Here is a 22,775-nt window from a genome sequence, read left to right on the forward strand (position 1 = left end):
AGGGAACATCTCCCATAGATAATTAGGACACTGTGTACATGCACCCTCCTACCCTCCTAACCCAATCTAAATTCTGCATCCCCACATTGTCTTGTGTGTGTAAACACTATCAACTTCCTTGCCCCTCTTTCACTTTGTCTCCCTCTCCTGGCAAAACTCTAACTATTGTTGTATTGTACTCTTCACCTAAACTACATCAATCCTCTGAACCTGGATATAGTTCACTGTCTCAGTTTAAATTCATAACCATTAATTTCAAGTAACTATTATTTTTCCTTCTCTACTGGATCATTCTGATAAGCACATCTTTCTTCCATCTTCAAAAGAAAACATCATAAACCTTTATTTCCCTCTAGCTGCCACCTTAACGTTCTCACCTTGAACAGCAAAACTCTTAGGATGAGTTCTTTATATTTTCTGTCTTCAATTCCTTTTCTCTCATTTTCCCTTGAATTCATTTCATTTAGGCATTTGACTCCACAGTATACTGGAAATGCTTTTATCAAGGTTACAAATGAAAGCTGTGTCAGTAAAGGCCAAAATTGTAGTGTCATTATTGACTAATTATTGACTATTTTCCTTTATTCACAACCTACCTCTCATGTGTTATCAAGTTCTTTTGCTCTAATTTCAAAGTATATAGAATTTGACTTCCAATATTCAGAATGATCCTCTGATCCAAACCACTACCATCTTTTGATTGAATGATTTCTAAAGCTCCTTAACTAGTCTTCCTGCTTTACCTCTGTATTTTCATGAGCAGATTTTCAATCCAGAAGGCAGAGTTGTCATTTTTAAACACAAGTAGACTTATGACACTTCTTTAAATACTCAGGTGGCCTCCATCTCACACAGAAAAAAGTCAAAATTTCTACAAGAGCCTAAAGACCCTTCATGACCTGGACCCTAATACTTTTTAAAAAGAAATCTCCTATTACTCTTACTTTTACTCACTTCCTACCAACCACACTCATTTCCATGCTGTTCTCAAATAAGCCAGGTGTGCTCCTGCCTCAGAGCCCTTGTACCTCTTGTTTGCTCTTCCTTAATACCTGATACACCTGAGTCACCTTTACCAGTCTGTGGTAAATGTCATTTTCTCAATGAATCGTTCTAAGATCAAACGAAATTAAAATAGTGACCTTCTTCCTAATCATCAATCCCTATCTTCTGCTTGTGTTTTACTTTTTTTTCTATAGTACTTTTAAACTGTTGACATATTATTGCATACTGTATAGAGGTATTCTCTTTATTGTACATCTCATGCCAGTAGAATAAAAGCTTCATGATAACAGGGATCTTTATGTGTCTGGAACAAAGCAAATGTCAATAAACAATTATGAATTAATCAAAGTATATCTACTGATAGAGTTCTAATGAAATATTCTTAAGGCTCTAACAACCTAAGAAACATTCAGGATTCTATTAGTGGTTTGTCTAAATATTTCCTGCAAGGATGAGTGCAAAGATTGGGCACAAATGAATAAAACTGAAGGGGCAGAAAAATGCAAATTATTTTCAAAACAGGGGAAAATACATGTTGATGAAATAATTCAAAATGTGAACGTTATATAAGTAGAATATGTAATAATTCTAAAACAAATGTATAAATAAATGGAAAATGTCAAGACAATCTGAGTTTTGTATAAAGTAATGACCAAAAATTTGATGGGCTTTAATTAGTCCATAATAGTTTTTGCTTATCATGATCCTAGAATACTCGTCTAGAAGGCAGCTAGTGATTTCTTTTTTAGGCAGTTACTCTAGCTTGTGGGGTATATGTGTGTGCATGTGTATGTGTGTGCGTGTTTAAACAAGGAGTGAACAATTTATTGTCATGTGAATTAGACAATTCTGCACTTTTATTATTAGGTTAAAGGATAGACAAAATCTAGTTCACTTTTTAAAAACAGCTTCTTCATGTTTCAGGTTGTTCAAGCTCTCTTCTTAATGTTTTGGCAGGAGTACTAAAAGGCTGTTATCAAATTTGTTGTAGTTTGATATTAAAATATGGGTGCATTAATCTAACAGTGACCTTTTCCCTGAACCCAGTGCTAGAAAAGGGATTCTGCATCTTTTGTAGGTAACTTCAAGGCAAGATATCATACAGCATTCAAATATAAGCTTTTATCCAGTTAAGCATCAAGCATTACCTACTTTCATCAATGTTCAGGAGCTTAATTCCAGGATTACTCATCCCCCAAAAAGCTAAATATGAAAATCAGAAGCAGAGACCCAAACAATAGAACTCTTATACCATGATAATTAGAAAAGGAACCTATTACCCAGGATTATAATTAGTGACTAACATATTAAATGACCTTTAACATTTACCTTAAGCCCTGGATTTCTGGAAAACCAGCAAGGTTATGAATGCCATATTAGTAATCTTTAATCTTTATTACTGCTGTGGACAGAATTTTAATGATTTTTAAATAGGCAGTGGTCACTAACATATCCCTATTAAAATAAAAAAATCTCATAAAAAATTAAATGGATTAAGACTTCAAATGTACCATCATCAAAAGTATTATCTAATTATGGAGTTCAGTGAACAGGCCAAGTGAAATGGTTGGTAATATTAGTTACTTGCCACATGGGAATGCCCAGGATTTATGCACAAATAGATTCTGCTTCTGTTGCAACATAGTAATTAAGAATTTGTCAGGGAAATTTGACCCTCTAGGGTAGAAATTACTTTGTAAAATAAGAATGGCAGAGCACTAGTCTCCTTGCTGCACATAATTTAACTTGATTATTTATACATCAAAGAGAGTCTGCAGTGACTGCAGTATAATATTTAAGTAGAGGGATATTAAAGGAAGAAGCATCTAGTGAAATCTTTTCCCCAAATCTCCGTGAGAAAATAGAAGAAATTTTCATAAAGCATTTCATTTTGCATATAAATTGGGGCCTAGATTGTGCCTGTGAATTTACTGCTGTCAAATTTAATTTTTCTTTAATTCTTCAGGCCCAGATGTGAAAGGCTCTGTGTGCAGGCTGCAATTTTCAATGCTTACAGGTAGCACCGGATCGATAATGTGTCTTTATGAGAAATTACCGTTAATGTTATTGAGTATGCATTTTGTTTTATAGGATAATAAGGTAATATGAAATGCCAATTCATTCATTAGAAGAGAGCTAAGTGCTTAAATGAAATGGGTGACAGGTCTGAAAAAAGATGTAGTTATGGGCAGGAAGGCAAGAATGGATTTTTAATGACCTAATACTTAAAGGTTTAACCATGTTTCTGCATTTTCTTTTTATAAACAATTTAATTTATAAAATAAAGGAGCTTATTTAAATTAGAGGATGTATTTTGGCTGAAAATTGTCTGCAAAAAAGAAATAACAATAACTCGGTTTCAGAACATTTTTCTAATGAGTTACTTTTACCGGGGTCACATCACCAAAATCAACTAAAAGCAGACATTTCAGTATGAAATAAATGTTATAAAAATAATCAGGACATCATAAAATGCCACAAACAAGACCAAACTTAACCTTATAATAAAAAGAAAATATATTTAATACTCCTATTTTTTAAGGATGCTACTACAGAAGCTAATTCTGAAATTAACTCAGTTACAAAAATGCAAGAACACTTACACATTTGGAAGACTATGATCCAAGTAATTGGAGATCAGGCAAAATAAATGACTTTAAAAAATTCAGTTAAACAGAATGTGAATTTTAACATTGATATTAAGAACTTTATATTGTGATATTAAAAAGATCTAGTTTCCATACCTTCAAGAGTAAAATATTTTGATCTAGCCCTGCATTATTAAACTGAGGGGATTCTAATTAACTGGAAATTTGGATGGACTCATTAGTGGATGTCTGTGATTTTGTAGAGTCTGTGTGTTTTCTACAAGAAGAGTATTTGGGTAATTCGATTAAACAATATTTTTAGCAAAATATAAATAAAATATCTGTACAATCACATAATTTGAAATAAAATGCCTTACTTGTAATATCTTACTCTCTTACCTAATTATATGTAATTCTGAAACCAGTACAAATTCCATTGATGTGTTTAACACAGTGTCATGAACAAAATGTTTTTGGGCTGAATATCTCCAGAATATAAATAACTCTAACATCTCTGAAGACGTTACCAAATCAAAGACTCAGACAAAAAGGAACCAAGCATGAACAGCGACATTTATAAACAAAATAAAACAAAGCTATTAAGACAATTGATTATCAGAATTACCTTGATCCTTTTGCAGATTAAAACAGTACAAACATATGTAAGCAAAGGTGCATACTTTTATTTCACTATTTGAAAAGCTAAATTGTGGAGAACAATATGGTAAAAGCACAGAAGCTTTGGAGAAAAAAAGACTGGGATCAAATTACATCTCTAATACCTACTAGTTGTTTCAATTTAGACAAATCATCCAACATCTCCAAATCAGTTTCTTTGTCATAAATTGGGCACAAAATATCTAATTTACCACATTAAATGCCACACATTGAAGTTAAACCCAAATTTGTCCACATCTGAACCTTTAGCACTGATATCTCATACTTTGACTACAAACTCCTATCCTTCTAGCTCTCAGTTTCATTCCTACTACCTCTGCTAAACTTTACAGAAACAGCTTTACAGAAACAACTTGTTCCTTGACCCCACTCCACCTCCTCTCAGCTGAGCTAGATTTTCCAGGATTTGCTATCTTCTCTCCTTAGCAGGAATCCCATTACTGATCACTTCAACTATCATTTTACCACTACCCTCTATGTCTTGCACCCTTATCTTTACAGACACCTATCTGGTAAAATTTCAAGGCTGAATTAATTTTACTGTCCACCTTCTTTACTATAATGCTGGTGCTCAAAACTACTATAGAAGTGCCACAATGTAAACGTTCCTGTAGCCACAGATTTATATTCAAACCCGGTTAGTTCCTAAATCTTTTGACATCCTTTACCTCCTTTATCAATTCCCTTTTCCATTTCTTCAACAACTATTCCACATTTATCTTCAAGGGCTCCCTACGCCCCTACCCTTATTCTTTACAGGTAAATATCTATATTATTAGGACATTTTAATCCGTAAAACATGGATCATTTGCTCTTTTGTCTCTCTCACTTGTAGAATTTCAATAGCTACCTTATCCTCCTAGAGGATAGCATGATTCTCCTCTTCACGGCCAATCATGACCTAGACATCTGTTCTTTATTTTCCAAATGTCCTCCAAGATTTTAGTCCATCAATTGCATCCTTTCCTTCTCTCTTTTTCTTGGCTTTATCCTTAGCTTTCAAACATGTATAATGTCTCTAAGTACCAACCCCTGCAACCAAGAAAAAAAGTAATTAGAAGGACACTTATTTGAAACTTAACACCCTTGTTATCTTCTGATTGCTCTTTTTCCTTTACCAGCATGTTTCTTGAAATAAGTTTATTTTTCCTCTTTTCCCATCCATTTTCTTTGATATCCTATAATTTATACACTGTCTCTATCATTTCACTGAAACTGTTTTGTCAGAGTAACCAGTGACCTCCTATAATTATAAATCCAGTGGATTTTCCATCTTTCTTGGCCTACTAGAAGAGTAGCAATATTACCACTCTTTTACTTGTAATTGGGAAACAATTCTCTCTCTCTTTCTTTGACTTGTCTTTCTCAATCTTCTATGGGTTTCCTCTTTTCCTGCTCACTCCTTAAATGTCTCTCAACATTCACCTATGGTCATTCTTACTTCACACATGCTCCTGGAAGACTTTTTTCCACTTTCCTAGTTTTAATTTCCAACCAATGTTTATGAGTCCCATTTGTGTATTTCGAAGGCTAATGTCTACATTGAAGTTCAGATTTATATATACAACCTCCTGCTGGATATTTTCAAAACTATCTCAAACTTGGCATGAACTTGTCTTTCTCCATTAAATTGGTCCTGTTCCTGTATGACCTATCTCTGATAAAACAATTGTCCAAATGCAATTTTTTAAATACAATATTTGAGATGCAATATTAAATTCTTTTCCTTACTCCAACTTCCAGGAAATCTCCTACTAAACATACCTACTAAATTGTTTATATAACTATAATCTTTTCTCAAACCAGGACATCATTCCTTTAGTTTAGAGCCTCCTTGTGTATAGCCCTCATAATGAGTGCCTAACTGCTCTCTTTGCCGGCAGCATCTCTTTCTTCCAATCCATTCTCCATGGAATTAGCATTACCCTTAATAGTCCATCTGAAATGAGATCTGATCATGCCACTTGCCTGCTTCAGGACCCTTCGGTGGAAGCCTGTTGCCCATAAAATCCTCACACTATAAAATCGACACTCTTTACTATTATATACTGTAGCCCTTCATGACCTAACTCTTTTTTTTTTTAATTTATTTATTTTTTTATATTTATTTTTGGGTGTGTTGAGTCTTCGTTTCTGTGCGAGGGCCCTCTCTAGTTGCAGCAAGCGGGGGCCACTCTTCATCGCGGTGCGCGGGCCTCTCACTATCGCGGCCTCTCTTGTTGCGGAGCACAGGCTCCAGACGCGCAGGCTCAGTAGTTGTGGCTCACGGGCCCAGTTGCTCCGTGGCATGTGGGATCTTCCCAGACCAGGGCTCGAACCCGTGTCCCCTGCATTAGCAGGCAGATTCTCAACCACTGTGCCACCAGGGAAGCCCATGACCTAACTCCTACCTTCTCTCCTGCCTTGTCTGGTCTCTTATTTTATGCACTTGGAATCAAATCACTTGCTGTTTTTCTCACACACCATGCTGTTTCACAGCTCTATGCTTTAACTCATGCTGCTTAACTGCCCTGAATGCACTTCCCCAAATTCTTTGCCTGGATAACTCTTATTCATCCTTAAAACTTTAGTTCTCACCATGCTGTTTTCTCAGGAAATCTTCCTGTATCTCCCTAGTCTAAGTGTAAATACTCAGAACACCCCTGCAGCTAGTGTGTCCCCATAGCCCTACTTTCATATCATGTTGAAAATTTTGTCTTTTTCACCCTACTAGTTGTAAGCATCTCATCAGCAAGGACTATCTTTTTCTTTGAAACTGATTCATTTAGGATTCTCAGCTTACTGGAGTGAGACATAAAACCGATTTATTTTTCCAGTAGCTGTTGCCGACTAAGTCAACACCTCCCTCTTTCTTGCTTGGTTATGAGCACATTCTAATGACAGCTCTGTTCACCTCTGTACGTTGTCAATAATTTTACCTATTAGAAGAGCAAACTTCTAGTTTCTAAGACTCAGATATATCTGTTTTAAAATTTTTTATTAATGATTTTTTAAAATAAAACTGCCTCTTCTCTCCCTACCGAGTCACTGCTTCTCTTTGTAACATTGACTCACTGCTACCTTCTGTGGGGTGAGTATCCACATGGGCACATTTGATGGTACTTAAGAGAGTCTTAAGTGAGATAGGATGCATCCTTCTCATTCCTTGTCAAGAGACATCAGATGGGTTTTAATCTATGCCCCTAGGTGCATGCACATACATACAGATACACATGCAAACACATAAATGCAAAGATGCACTGCTATTGATATTAGTTTTTCCAAATTTAGTAAATGATGTTTTGGGGATGGTTAGTATGGAGAGGATGACCGCATTTTGAGGTATCTTCTTGCCATAGTAGCTCCAAAGGTGGGCTGCAGCCCTGGCGTACTCTCTTAAATCTACCCTTTCATTCCTATGTCTTTCTCCAGCCCCAGAAGTTTTGGGCAATCATTTATTCAGCAGTTCAGAAACCTTCAGATGTGAGATGGTGAATATCTTCAACTTAATAGAAAAGCATTCCCAATTTGGGAAGTGACTTTCTTAGGGCTTCTCTCACTGTCTGAAATAGCAATGCATTGAAGAAATTGTCTTTATTTATTAACAGTGCTTAACTCCAAAACTTGACTACACGTTCTCATCTCCCATCCAGTTTCTGGTGATGATAATTATTGGGCTGAAATGGTCCTCTCAGTTCCAACAACTCAAAATTCCCTGAACTTAAGTTGTTAAAATCCATATTTATTAATTTATTCATCAAAGCCTACTATATGCTGACCAATGTAGTAGATGCTAAGTTGACCACAGTGAATAAAGCAGATAACATCTCTCATTTAGTGGAGCTTAAAGTTTTGAGCCTTAGCAGGCAAAGCTGAGAAAAGCTTTGGTACCTAAGAGCATTCTGTTGTGTCACCTTTCAATTGCCAGTACCTAGCATTTTGTCAGTTGTATAGTTGATGATCAAACACTGTCTGTGAAATGAAAGCAAGCAAATTACATGATGTACAGTGGGGTTAAACAGATATGTTTTTCCCTATTCCTGTTGATAGAATTTTTAAGGTCTTAATTTAAATTCGCTTTCCAACTTTATATTTAATTGAGTTTCATTTTCAACTCAAAATGACCCATTTAAAATTTTTACTAATTGTCTTTTTCAAAATAAACCTAGATTAGGCTGAAAAAACATACCACCCAAAGTCTCAGCCTTGAAATAATGAACAGGTATCTCTTGCTCAAGTCGCATTAACTATAGGGATAGAAAGTCTACTACTTAGAGTGTTGCCCGTCAGGGCACCAGGGTTAAAAAGAGCTGGGAAGTCACCAACCAGCAAGTAAATGCTACACCCTGTTTGCCCATGGTCAGTTGAGTAGAACTAGTACCATAGTTCATCAATTTTCAAAGAGAGCAAGGAAGGCAATATTCCCATTTACCATAAAACACAAAGAACAAATGCATTGTTAAAAGCTGAATTAAATTTCCATGAGGCAAAACACCATCCCCAAGTCTGAATCATTGCCTTCAGTCTCTCAGTAACCTCTCCTCCAGGCTTCTGACAGTTTTATGATCTACTCTATGATGTAGTAAAATCAAACATTAAAAAATCTGGCATTTTCCTGCAAAATAACAAAAAACAACTCCTTTGTCGAAGCCATTCTCTCTGAATTAATAATTTGTTGAGTGAAATACAAGAACTCTATGAAAATTTTAGGATTTCTGAAATTCATATGAATAGCAGATAATCCAAAACAAACCGAGTTTGTCAATCTCAGAACTATTAACATTTTTGACTGTGATTTTTTGCACAGAGCAGTCCTGTGCGTTGTAAGATGATTTTAGCATCACCCCTGCTCTCTACTCACTAGATGCCAATAGCGCCTCCCTCAAATTGTGCCAACTAAAAATGAATCCAAATATTGACAGCAGTCCCCTGGTAGGACAAATTCCCAGGCGACAAAAAACATCTCTGGTTTAGAACCACTGGTACAGAAGAACTTATTAAAACCCTAGTGATCCTCACATTATTTTCTGTTGCAAACAAAGAATGCCATTGAATGAATCCCTCCAGCCTTTCCATCTCTGAAGAATCTCATCCCTGAAAAATTTCTTGTGCGTTTGCCTCTAGATGGGAGATGCTCTCCATTCCAGCGGTAGATGTTAGTTGACCAGGCTACACTTACAACTAGTTTGAATTTCTTGAACAAGGAGAGCCAATATCTTTTCTGTCCCTCAAGCTAAATGAATCACATGGAGCTCTCCATTCCTTGAAGGGGACCAGATGGCTCCTCCACTGGGGAAAAAAAAACAGGAAAAAATAAGGCTGAGAAGGAGAATTTTTTAGTTAGTACTATTTAAGCTGAAATAAGACTTAAACTGTCTTAAACTGATGGAAATTTCTGATCTCAGAAAGTAGAGATTCCAGAGGTATGTCAAGCTTAAGAACTGGTCTAGCAAGGTCAAAAGTCCTAAGTCCTTTTCACTTCTCCAGCCTGACATTCATGAAGTTGGATACATTTTCACACTGGGAATAAGTGGCTACATTAGTTTTAGGTGTTATAACAAACAAGATCCAAAGCGACAATAGAAGCTGTCTCTATTAGGAGTTAGAAAACCTTGCCAAAAAGAGGCTGCTGGACTGGAGATTAGAAAACCAAAGTTACTCCAGTTACCCCAAATATTGGAGTTACGTGGATTATTAGCTCTGCACTTCCATTTTCATGTCTATTATGTAAAGAGATTAGATCAAATGATCTTGAAAACTCCTACTCACTTAGCAGCTTTATGAACCTATGTGAAATATTTGTTTTCTTTAGCATAAATACGTAATTGGAATCTGAAAACTGAATAAGCATGAGAATTCACTTTTGTATTGGAGGATGAAATTTATTTTTCTTCAGATGACTTCATTGTTAAGGTTTGTTTTACTTTCCTCTGTAAAGTGAATGACTACAGGAGCCTGAAGCTGTTACTATGTGGAGGGAGGGAATTTCCTCTTAGTCGTTCTAAGGTCCCAGAGGCATTACCCATCTTCAGCTCATCCAATCAATAGCCAGATAGGGCTGAGGAAAAACAGTGAGTAAAAATTACGGAATCTATCTGACCTGCCTCACCTGGGACATCATTCACTCTCTGCACTTCTGAGGTTGTGAAGGGACCACTCAGGTTAATGGAAACACAGTGGAAGACCTGATAACTGCATTTTCTCATTTCTCCTCTCTTGCCCTGGAGTGAATGTATAGGTCTAAGACAGTCAGAGAGGCCAGGAGCATCATGATGGAAATTCCCATCTAGACACCTTCCAAAATTCACCAACACTAATAATGACATCTATTCACTATGCTAGGGGGAAAGAAACGTAATATGGGGAAATGAGGAGGAATTTTATCCTGCCAGGACAAATAATGTAGTATCTATCCAAACATATGAAGGGTATTAAGGAAAGGAAAAGCTACCCCATAAAACATCTTTAAATTGAGATTGCAATTGTTTTCCAGTAAGTATATTACTGATATTTTTGATGCACTTGAATACTATTTACTTTTTAAGGGTCCTCTTAAGAAAGCTGCCATTAAATTAAAACATTCAACACTTTTTAATGATTACCGGGGTCATTTGGAGTTTTGTACAAATACTGAACACCACGGTATAATGGAGAAAGTTTTGTTAGTAAATAGATTCTAATATTAATAAGTTTTATAATGTCAAACAAGTAATTTGAAGATTGTAGTTCTTTTCCTTAAAGTCAAAGATAAAGTGAAGTGGTTAGTGTAGACTCTCTTCATGATCATTTCTGGCTATTAAATACTTAATCTGTGATTATCTGATTTGCATTTAAAAGAAGAGCTGATTATGCCATTTATCTACAAGATTAGGCATAATAAAACCCTAGTAAATTCCATATTGTTTTGAGGCCTGCAAGCCCAAAGAATGAGGTGCAACTTAAATTTTTCAATTTATCTTGTTAGGAAGCACAAATCAATTTTTTTAAACTTATCAATAATTTTTTAAAAGGCAAAGTTCATGAAATATTTTAGATTTTCAAACAGAACCTGATCAAAGTAGTCATCTGAATTCAGCTGAACAACAACAACAAAAGAATAACAAATAATGAAGAAGAATGAACTATGTGTAACCCTATGTTAAAAAAAATTTATTTTAGCCTGAGTTTCTGCTGGGGCCACAAAGTGAGTGATGTCAACATTCCAAAGTGAGAAGAGAGACAATCGCACAAAAGGAGGTGTAGCTTCCTCGCTCACAATGAGGGAATGTGGCCACATTTTGATTAGATAGAGATTTCTTTGGAAAAGACTGTCTGTGCAAGAAGGAAGGTGGTGTGTCTCATTCTGGTTGAACTGAAACTTTAAAGAGACGACTGATCTTAATGTGTCTCCTGCAGTTTGGTAGACACAGTGGACGGTGTCTGACTCAAACTTAAGAAATCTGAAGCATGAGAAACTGGCTGTTTAGTGACTCTGACAGTAGACGGATTAATCTGTGCTTTCCCAAAGTATTAAGGCAGAAGCTGTTTGAGTGTTTCTCAAGGACCAGATGTGGTCAGGCAAGAGAAAATATTGGGCCTGAAACAGTCTTTGATGCTGTTGGAGGGGATGAACTGTAGGAATGAGATGTCCCCAGGGAGGGGGATACAAGTGTGTGGAGTAAAATACTAGATTTCCTGGGGTCTAAAAAAGAGATTATAAAGCATAAACTGGAGTATTTAACCTCATAAAGGGAACCAACAGTGAATTATCCTCAAATATGGTGGGGATCTCAGTGAATAGCGCTGCAATGAACATAGGAGCACTAGTATCCCTTTAAGATCCTGATTTCAGTTTTCTTAGATAAATACCCAGAACTGGGATTGCTGGATCATGTGGTAGGTTCTATTTCATTTTTTTGAGGAAACTTCATACTTTTTTCCACAGTGCCTGCATCTGCACCAACAGCATGCAGGAGTTCCAATTTTTCCACATCCTCACCAACACTGGTTATCTTTTGTTTTCCTGATAATAATTATTCTAACAGGTGTAAGATGATATCTCATTGTTTTGATTTGAATTTCTCTGATGATAGGTGATGTTAAGTATTTATTTTCATATACCTATTGGCCTTTTATATGTCTTCTTTTGAGAAATGTCCATTTAAATCTTTAGCACTCTTTTAAAAAATCTTTATTCATTTTTTAGTTATTGAGTTACAGGTGTTCCTTATATATTTTGGAGATTAGCTCCTTATCAGATATATGCTTTGAAAATATTTTCTCTCTTTCTGAGGTCACCTTTTCACTCTGTTGATAGTTCCCTTTATTGTGGAGAAGCATTTTAGTTTGGTGTAGTCCCACTTATTTATTTTTGTTTTTGTTGCCTGTGCATTTGGTGTCAAATCACTGCCAAGACATATATCATGAAACTTTTCCCCTATATTTTCTTTTTGGAGTTTTATAGTTTCAGGCCTTACAGCATATAGGCCATTTTGAGTCGATGTTTGTTTGTGTAAGATGTAAAACAAGGGTCAAATTTCATTCTTTTGCATATGGATATTCAGTTTACCCAATACTGATTGTTGAAGAGAGGAGCTTTTCCCCATTGTGTATTCTTGGCACCCTTGACAAAGATCAATTGGCTGTATATGTGTGGGTTTATTTCTGGGTTACCTATTCTGTTTCATTGGTCTATATGACTATCTTTATGACTGTTTTGATAACTGTAGCTTTGTAACTGTAGCTTTCCTGTTTTGAAATCAGGAATTGCGATGCCTTCAGCTTTGTTCTTCTTTCTCAGGATTAATTTGGCAATTTGTGCTCGTCTGTGGTTCCATATGAATTGTTTTCTTCTATTTCTGTAAAAAAAAAAAATGCCAATGAGATTTGACAGGGATTGCACTGGATCTGTTGATTGTTTTGTGTAATATGAACATTTTAGCAATATTAAGTCTTCTAGTTCATGAACACAAGATATGTTTCCAATTATTTGTGTCTTCTTTAATTTCTTTCATCAATATTTTGTAGTTTTCAGTATACAAGGGTTTCATTTCCTTAGTTTAGCTTATTCCTAAGTTCTTTACTCTTTTGGTGCTATTGTAAATGGGATTGTTTCCCTAATTTCCCTTTCAGTTAGTTTATTTTTTGTGTATAGAAACACAATTGATTTTTGTATGTTGATTTTGTACCCTGCAATTTTACTGAATTTGTTTATTTGTTTATTTGCTGTAACAATTTTTTCATGGAGTCTTTAGGATTTTCTAGATATAGGATCATGTCATTTGCAAACAGGGACAATTTTATGTCTTTCTGATTTATTTATTTGTCTTGCCTATTTGCTCTGACTAGGACTTCTACTACTACTATGTGGAATGGAACTGATGAGAGTGGGCATCTTGATATTGACCTTAGGGAAAAAAAAATCTTTGTTTTTTATTGTTGAGTATTATGTTCATTTATGTTCATCCTTTTTCAGTGTAGCAGAGGAGAGTATTTTAAGAAACCATACTTTGCTGCTTAAGGGTTCTGCTTGAAGTTACACAGTATCCCTCAGATTTTGTTGGTCAAAGCAAATAACCTAACACTTCTAATTTCAGAGTTGGAGGATAATTTTTCTATCATGTGTCTTAGGAAGGAAAAAACAAAAATGTTTGTGAGTGGCACTAAGACTATCATAAAGTGAAGGTAGAAGACAAGAAATTTGCTTTTTGAGATTACATATATCATATAAATAATGTACAATTTAAATTACTCTGTGTACATGTTTATATATACTATATACAATATGTATACATATATTATTTTTATTAAAGTACGATTTTGTGGCTACAATAACTGTTAAAACATGTATGTGCTAGTGGTATTTGAAAAAGATTCTTTATTGTATGTTTGTTATACATGATCCTAGAGGGAAGGAGTACTTAAGTGCTTAATAATTAAATTATGCCTTCCTATCAAGGGATTTCCCAATGACTGATAAAACTTAAATGTAATTTTTAAAGGAAATTTTAATGGTCATTGTTTTGGAAATTCTGTCACATAATCATTATTCTCCCTTTAGAAAAAGAGAAACTGAGCAAAAAAAATTACATGAAGTAGCAACTGATAACAATAAAAGTGAGTTCCCTTAACAATGAATTGTACTCTGTCACAGTGTGTCATGAGAATGGACTTTTCAACGTTTGTACCATGGCTGATTGACTTAACATAATGTGTGACCTAAGAACAAGAAACAGCAAAACACTAAAAGGTTCTAAATACCACCATCAAGCTAATTAATTGCTCAGGAACTATCATCTAATTTTTGTTAATATTTCTACTCAAAAATTTTTGGACAAAATTTAGTCATCTTTGAGATATTAATTTTCCTTTTACCTGCACTGGAACCTTTTATGTAGTTTTCTTTGTAGGATACTCTTCTTCTAGTTGTTTTCTGAATTTTGGAACCCCAAAGCTTTGTCTGAATTAGACCCTTTTCTCTTCTCTCTCTATTCATACTCCCAAAGAACCTTAACAAGTCCCAGGGCTTTGATGACATCTTCATACCAGTGACTTCTAAATCTGTACCTTTGGACCTGATTGCCCCTCATACCCCTGGACTCAAACACCAAGCCCTACTCTGATACTGGTATGTAGATATATAAAATACACCTCAAATTTTACTTGGCTCACACTAACTTTTAATCCTCCACTTGAAAATTTGTTCCTCCAGTCTTTCTCTGCTTTATAATGGCCATACCAAAAACCTTAAAACATTATTTTTGATTCCTCTTTTTCATTTGCCTACTCTTCCAAAATCTCCAACTGATCTTTTGTTCACTGTACTCTCCAAAATATATTCCATACCTGGCTATATTTTTCCTCCTCCAAAGCTACTACATTTATCCAAGATAATGTAGTAGTTTCTCATCCAGAACTCTGCACCATTAGCCCCGATTCCCTTTGCCACCCTAACACCCAATTAATCACCGTAGAAGGTGAAATGACCTTATACAAAATAAATCTCATCTCATTGCATTGCCTTGCTAATACCATCCAGTGGCTACATTCTGCTTGTAGAATAAAATATAAACAATTTATTTGCCTTACAAAGCCCTATCAGACCTGGCCTTTCTTATATCATTTTATCTAGTCTTTTTCCTAAAACTCCATTTCACCCACGGTAAACATCTTTTTCTTCCTTGAGTATAGCAGGCTTGTTTGACCTCAGGACCTTTGTATTAGTGCTTCCTTCTGCATGAATATCACATAACAGAATCTTAGATTAAATATCTCCTCCTCAAAATTCTTTGACCACCTAATCTAAAATAGCTATCATTTCACTGTACCTTAATTCTCTTCATAACTGTAAATATGTAATATACTTAATATATTTTTATTACTCTCCTGTGAATGATTTGCTTGTTTTCTGCCTAGTCTCTTTTGAATATATGTATTAATACCTTAAGAATAGAGGTTCTTTCTGCTCTATTCAATTCCTAGAATCTAGAATAGAGTCCATTCCTTAGTAAATGTTCAATAAATACTAGTGGAATGATAGAGCTGACAATGTATCTTTGGAATATGTCATACTTTCTCTTTTAGTAAAGATTGCTTTCTTATTTTTAAAAAATATTTATTTATTTATTTGGCTGTGTTGGGTCTTAGTTGCAGCATGTGGGATCTTTGTTGTGGCATGCGGGATCTTTTGATGAGGCGTGGGGGTTCTTTGTTGTGGTGTGTAGGTTTCTCTCTAGTTGTGGCATGTGGCCTCACACAGGCTCAGTAGTTGTGATGCGAAGCCTTAGTTGCCCCGTGGCATGTGGGATCTTAGTTCTTTGACCAGTGATCAAACCCGTGTTCCCTGCATTGGAGGGCAGATTCTTAACCACTGGACTGCCAGGGAAGTTCCAAGATTGCTTTTTTATCTTAAATTTTTGTCAGTTTGATTACTATGTGTCTCAGCATATTTCTCCTTGGGTTTATCCTTCCTGGGACTTTCTGCACTTCCTGGACTTGGGTGACTATTTCCTTTCCCATGTTAGGGAAGTTTTCGACTATAATCTCTTCAAATATTTTCTCAGGTCCTTTCTCTCTCTCTTCTCTGTCTGGGGCCCCTATAATGTGAATGTTGGTGCTTTTAATGTCATCCCAGAGGTCTCTTAGGTTGTCTTCATTTCTTTTCATTCTTTTTTCTTTATTCTGTTCCATGGCAGTGATTTCCACCTTTCTGTCTTCCAGGTCACTTATCCTTTTTTCTGCCTCAGTTATTCTGCTATTGATTCCTTCTAGTGTATTTTTCATTTCAGTTATAGTATTGTTCATCTCTGTTTTTTTGTTCTTTAATTCTTCTAGGTCTTTGTTAAACGTTTTTTGCATCTTCTCGATCTTTGCCGCCATTCTTTTTCCAAGGTCCTGGATCATCTTCACTATCATTATTCTAAATTCTTTTTCTGGAATGTTGCCTATCTCCACTTCATTTAGTTGTTTTTCTGGGGTTTTATCTTGTTCCTTCATCTGGTACATAGTTCTCTGCCTTTTCATTTTTTCTATCCTTCTGTGAACATGGTTTTCGTTCCACAGGCTGCTGGATTGTAGTTCTTTTTGCTTCTGCTGTCTGCCCTCTGGTGGATGAGCCCAAGGTTGCTTTTTTAAATGAAGAGTTTGAGCTATACGATTTATAACATTATTTCTATTTTTCAAATTTCTTCTGAAAATTAGAGTAAAATTATTTTTTTTCCCAAAGTGCTTGGAACTGACCATCTTTACCAGCATAGGCAATGATTATAACAAATTATAAAACTGATTTGCAACAATGTTGCATATGTAAATTGTGAGTATATACTTTTAATTCTTATCATCTTTGCTCATCTCAAAGTCACTTGTTAAAATGCCCAACTTCCTGAACAGATATTCCTATCTGATACTTGGTATGGAGCTCCTGAGGAGCCAATTTCTCTTCTCTTTTACCTCTTTTTTGACTCTTAATGGATTGACTTTGTCAAGTTTCTAAGTTTTTACTATTCTTATTTAAATTAAACCCAGTTGAGATATGGTTTTATTCATATATTGAAAAAATAGCATGTACATAAACATCTTTTTTAGTCTGGCTTTGCTTTTAAAATTAATTTAAAAATTTTTTATTAAGTACCTGAGCGGTACACTGTGGAGGAGGCAAAGATAAATTTTAAAAAAATAGTCTTTGCATTTAAAAATTTATGGTTAAATACACTAGGAGGTATGGGGAAAAAATCACTAGTTACACATTCTATTCTCCCATCTCTAATAACAGAAATTTCTACATTTATTTGGACACATAGACCACTTCTCCCACATTTCTTTAATGGAAATGATGTGTGTAATTTTCAGGTTCATCCGATAAGAGATCCACATGTAACTTTCTGGCTCATCCCTCTTTCTTCTCCTTTGACTGAATAAAGAAGGGAAATGGATCTTTGTCCTTGAACTCAGAGATGAAAGATGAAAACTCAAAGACAGCAGAACTCCCCTAGCAGCTTGGATTTCTTACCTGTTACACTAGAGAGAAATACAAACTTGCATTCATTCCTGTACAAATCTATTAGACTGGACATGTTTGGATAAGAAATAATAGTAGGATAGCCTGATAACATCAATATGTAAGATTAATAGAAACATCAGAACAGGGTGGGAAGAATAAATGTTTAAAGATGTTGTTAAGTCTACCTTCAGACAATGTAGTTTTATATGGATTTCCAGGGAATTACAAGCCAGTAAGCAATTTTACAGTCAAGTAGGTATAGGTTGCCTTTCTTGAAGTTCAACCTTGAGGCAGGTTGTAAAGCAAAGAGACATTTTCAAACACACATTCTTTTTGGTTTCATACATATATACACAAGTAGTGTCACCAATATGCTTCCACTGAAACCTGTGATTCTGTGATAATTCTACTTTTCACATTATGTGGTAACCATTTGATTATCATGCATTTTCTTAATTATATTATGAGCTCCTAAAAGAAAGTATGTTTTAGTTTTCAAACTCAGTGCCTAACAGAGTGCATGACAAATACTATGTACGTGGTAAATTCTTACTAATGTTGCATGAATTTTCAAGACCTTGAAGAAGAAATTAGCACCTCCACAAAGTGGACAGTCCAACTGAAACTAATCTCAATGTGCCCTATCTGAATGCACACACACACAAAAACCCCAAATGAAATTAAGATTGATTCAAATGACAAAGGAAATAGTAACACCTTTGAAAGTTATTTATGTGAAGTTCCCTACATCTTAAAGAAATAAATTAAACAATGAAGATTATTCCTTATGAGATATTAAGAATCTAACTTTGCTTTTGAAGAGTTAAGAAGATTGAGAAAAGACGGGCTTTGACTTGTCAGGTATCATTTAACAGCAATCCTAATATTTCTGAATGGCTCTAAACAAACTTCCAAATTGAGTTTAGCTACCAATAGAATTTCTATCTACTGTAATAGTTTACATTTCTATTCTCATCTCATTGAGAATCAATATATTTTCTTGCTTTTCTTGATTCTGAAAACTTAAACAATATTAATTGCACGAGATATTTGAAGTGTGCGCGCACACACAAACGTGTACACATATATGCTGCCACTTTATGTATTTGCAAAAACAAGTGCTTTGGTTATAAAGGAAAGCTACAGAAAGAGCGTGGATAATTCAGTGAATAAGATGACAGAAAGCACGCATTGGCAATGGTCCAGTAGCATCATCCATTGCAATGAAGAATAAGATTATGATCAATGTGCCTTGTCCCAGAGTGGCACTTCAAGAGTAAATCATATCACTGATTACAGGCTATAAAAAGATTTTGGAGTGTTCTAATGGAAGTAATTATTTTTTTCCTGGTTCTTCTGTGTAACAGAATTCAGACATACTGATTTTCAGTCATACTAACTTAGAAATAATATATGTTCAGTTAAGTTATAGCTCTTGATCATGTCACACGAAGTCTACACCATAAATTACAGAAATGTTGGAAAGATTTGCCTGCTGCTGTAAAATTCAATACCAAATTACAGGAAAAATATATTTTGTTTTATTGAAAGTGTTATAATATTTGCAACAAATAATAACATTTTAATTTCCACATAATATGATCTAGGACCACAGAACATTAGAAATGTCTTATGACTTTGGATTATTCAGAGCAGGTAACTGAATACAAAGTCTTTAACTCATTGGGGATACTTTTTAGTTTGGGTCTTAGCAAAGTCTAAAATTCACTTAACAAACAACCAGTCTCCCAACTACCCATAATTGACATCAACAAACTCAGATCCCAGAGATATTTGTATAGAAAGGAGGTTAACTCCAGATCCTAAGAAGTGCATGACATGCCAAGAAATAAAATGTTATCAAGCAAGAATTATATATGATAAAGCCAAAGAAAATATCCTTTAAAGTTAGTATCAACCAGTTGAAAGAATTTTTCTCTTTCCTGTCCGTGTCTGTGGCATTATAAGTACACCTTCTTGGGCTGTGAAGGTAACCCTGAGGTGATGAGAATCCTTAAAAACACTTTTTGAACACCAAATACCATTGAAACACTTGGAGCACCAAGTCATAAGAGTTGATATTTAATATTATGAAATATGGAATAGCTAATCATGATCAAATTAAGTTATGCCCAGCTGCTGCTCACTCAAAAATAAATTGAAGATTAGACAATTAAAATACATGTAGTTCTAAATTTCTATTTGCAGAGGCCATGTGTATGAAAGCCCCAGAATTCACAAGTTCAGTCACTTCACATACAGTTTTTCAGACTTTAACTATACATTATAATCAAGCCATTTGATACTGCAAATGATGACTCAGTTGAACTGTGGAGAATACAAATAGAAAATCTTAACCTGGGTTTCTTACTTTTCCTCAAGTTCAAGCTCAGTAAGAAGTAAGACACTGCAACTGAAGGTACAAGAACAAATGACAAACCAAGGTGAAATATATATAAATAAATGCTCTTTAACAGTAATCTACTCCCTTCCAAAAAGAGACAATTTCCAAGCCAGCTTTGTAACCAATGTGCGAGATACACAATGGAGAAAGGGGCTGTAAGGGCACAGGGAAGGATGTGTTTATTTGGCTCACAAGAGTTGAATTGTAGTTACTAGCCAGCTACTTGTGGATGATTAATGAAGTAAGGGAATGAAACATAGAAAGAGAAAAAAAAAAAAAAAAGAAGAAAAGGGAAGATGTTTTTTATTTCTCAGATAACAGAGAGAAAAAGCAGTACCCATTACCCAGAACAATGTTACTTAAAAATTTCTTGACATTCAAAAGTCAAACTCAAGAGGCCAACGCTTATTTATTCACAATATTTCAGTATTTATTTAAGTCACTTTTTGTTTCTTTTTGCATTTGAGAGTAATTGCTTTCAGACTAAGGAAAAATATTTTCTCAGTCTGACTGAAATACTAAACTACTCTCGATATTGTTTTTCCCTACAGAAATTAAAGAGAATTTACAAAGTTTTGTTGCAACACTGAAAATTTAAATTTGAAATTTCAACACCACAGATGTAATCACAGTCTGACACTAATTAAGCATCGGGCCAAATTTGGTCCTAGAAATGTTTATGCATAATTTGTGACTTTCGTGGGAGTTGTCTGGGTGTTTTCAAGGGCAGACTTTGGCCAAACATTTATTGAAAGATCCAGAGAGAAAATGTTTCTAAAGAAATATGGCACCTTTATTTAATAATATTTACTTAGTTTTAAACCTTTTCTTTTTGATTTGGATATACTGTTGATAAAACTATAGCTATTTTCTAATATTTTCCATATTCATTGAAAGACAAATATTCCTTATCACCTTCAAGTTTTTACTATTATCCTGAAGAGGGGAGACGCAGAAGGGATACATAATCTTCTCCATGAGAGGTTTCACTTTTCAAATTTTTAGTATTTCCAAGATTGTCTCAGTTTAGGCTTTGGGTGATGGAAAAATACTGTGTGGGAGGGAGATAGGAGGGCATTCAGATTCAGCAAAGATTCTCTGGGAAACCACCTCTTAGCAAAGTTGCTCCCAATACTTATGGAATGTTCTTTTCTTTTGTTCTCTATGGATTTTAATTTGCTTTAGTATTTGGTGTCATAAAGGGGAAAAAATTACTTTAAACTGTGTCTATATATGATTTGGGAAGTGTCTATGTTTGAATCTTCTTATTTCCTTTCTCAGAGAAATTATTTAGCTCCTTGTAGGATTCTTGTCTCTACTTGAGTCAACTGCTGCCCTATAAGAGTTGCTCTATAAACTGGGAAGGATATGAACTTTTGGACAAATCTTGAAAGCCAAATACAAATTATTACGGAAGAACATAAACAAGTTTCCTTACTTCTTTAAATCTCACTTTCATCATCTATAAAATGGAGATAACACATATTCTTATAATTACTGTATTAACTGGAACAAATCAAGGGGAAAATGTATGAAAGAAGCTAGACTAGTATTGAGCGTGTGATAAGCTTTTAATTATTTTTATTCTTCTTGTTTCTTCTTCTTGTTCTCTTTCCCCTCCTCCTCCTTTTCCTTTTTCCTCTAATAGTGATGATAATATAATGATGCTTATCTTGGATCTGCAGATTATAAAACATGTAATTCTTTATGCATTTTGATGTAGATATCACACACACAAACAAAGCCTTGTTCATTGCCTAGAGATTTTAGCATTGTTTAAATTCCAACAATTGTTTAAATTCCAACAATTTTTTTTCAGTTCTAATAAACAACATATAAAAAGTTAGCTCTTTCTACATTTAAGATGTATTCTATATGTCAGGGTTTTTAAAACCTGTAGCCAGTGAATCTACAATTCATGGTTTCCTACATATTTTCCATTTCTCATTGAGAGATTATGGCCATGTGGGATTCCATGAGTCTCATATGGTTAGGTGATCCGCTTTCTGTAGCTGTCCTATGAAAAGTCCACTCTTCTTAGGGCAACTAAAAGTACATCAAAGGTGCCTTAGGAAAAGAAAGAGGGTAGAACAGCAAGTTGTGTCCAAAACAAAGGATTTGCCTATCCTATTTGGATTTGTGATTACCTGGTACTGGGAGAGTTTCAATTGGTGAAGGACTTCTTTTTTATATAACACAATTGTGACTAGTTAGCTTCAGTGTTCATTCATGTTGCCTTTATCTGACGTTCTTCAGTACCCATACTACCTCAACCATCATTGTGCCTAGTGTTGTCTGGCTAGAGAAAAAGTCCTGGTTTTCCTTTCTCTCTTTAATTCAGCGCTCTCACAGAGAATATTACAAGGTGAAAGCCAGACATTGAAAGGCAATAACCATCGTATTCCTGGCCATAATTCTCTACCATCAGCACTTACAAAAAACAGCTGGCTTTAGTACATACTATAACAATCTAGTAAGCTAAAATTTATCCTTCTCCTGGATCAGTGAAATAATTTCCCAAAGGATGTGTTTTAAATTTATATTTTCAAAGGACAGAATATCAGAAAAACAGAGGAAAGCAACTTAGATAAACTAGACATTCTGCTTTCTAAGTCAGCCATGCTTATTACAACTAATAAGTGCA

This window comes from Balaenoptera physalus (assembly GCF_965194825.1).
Source record: "Balaenoptera physalus genome assembly, chromosome: 13".
Lineage (NCBI taxonomy): Eukaryota > Metazoa > Chordata > Mammalia > Artiodactyla > Balaenopteridae > Balaenoptera > Balaenoptera physalus.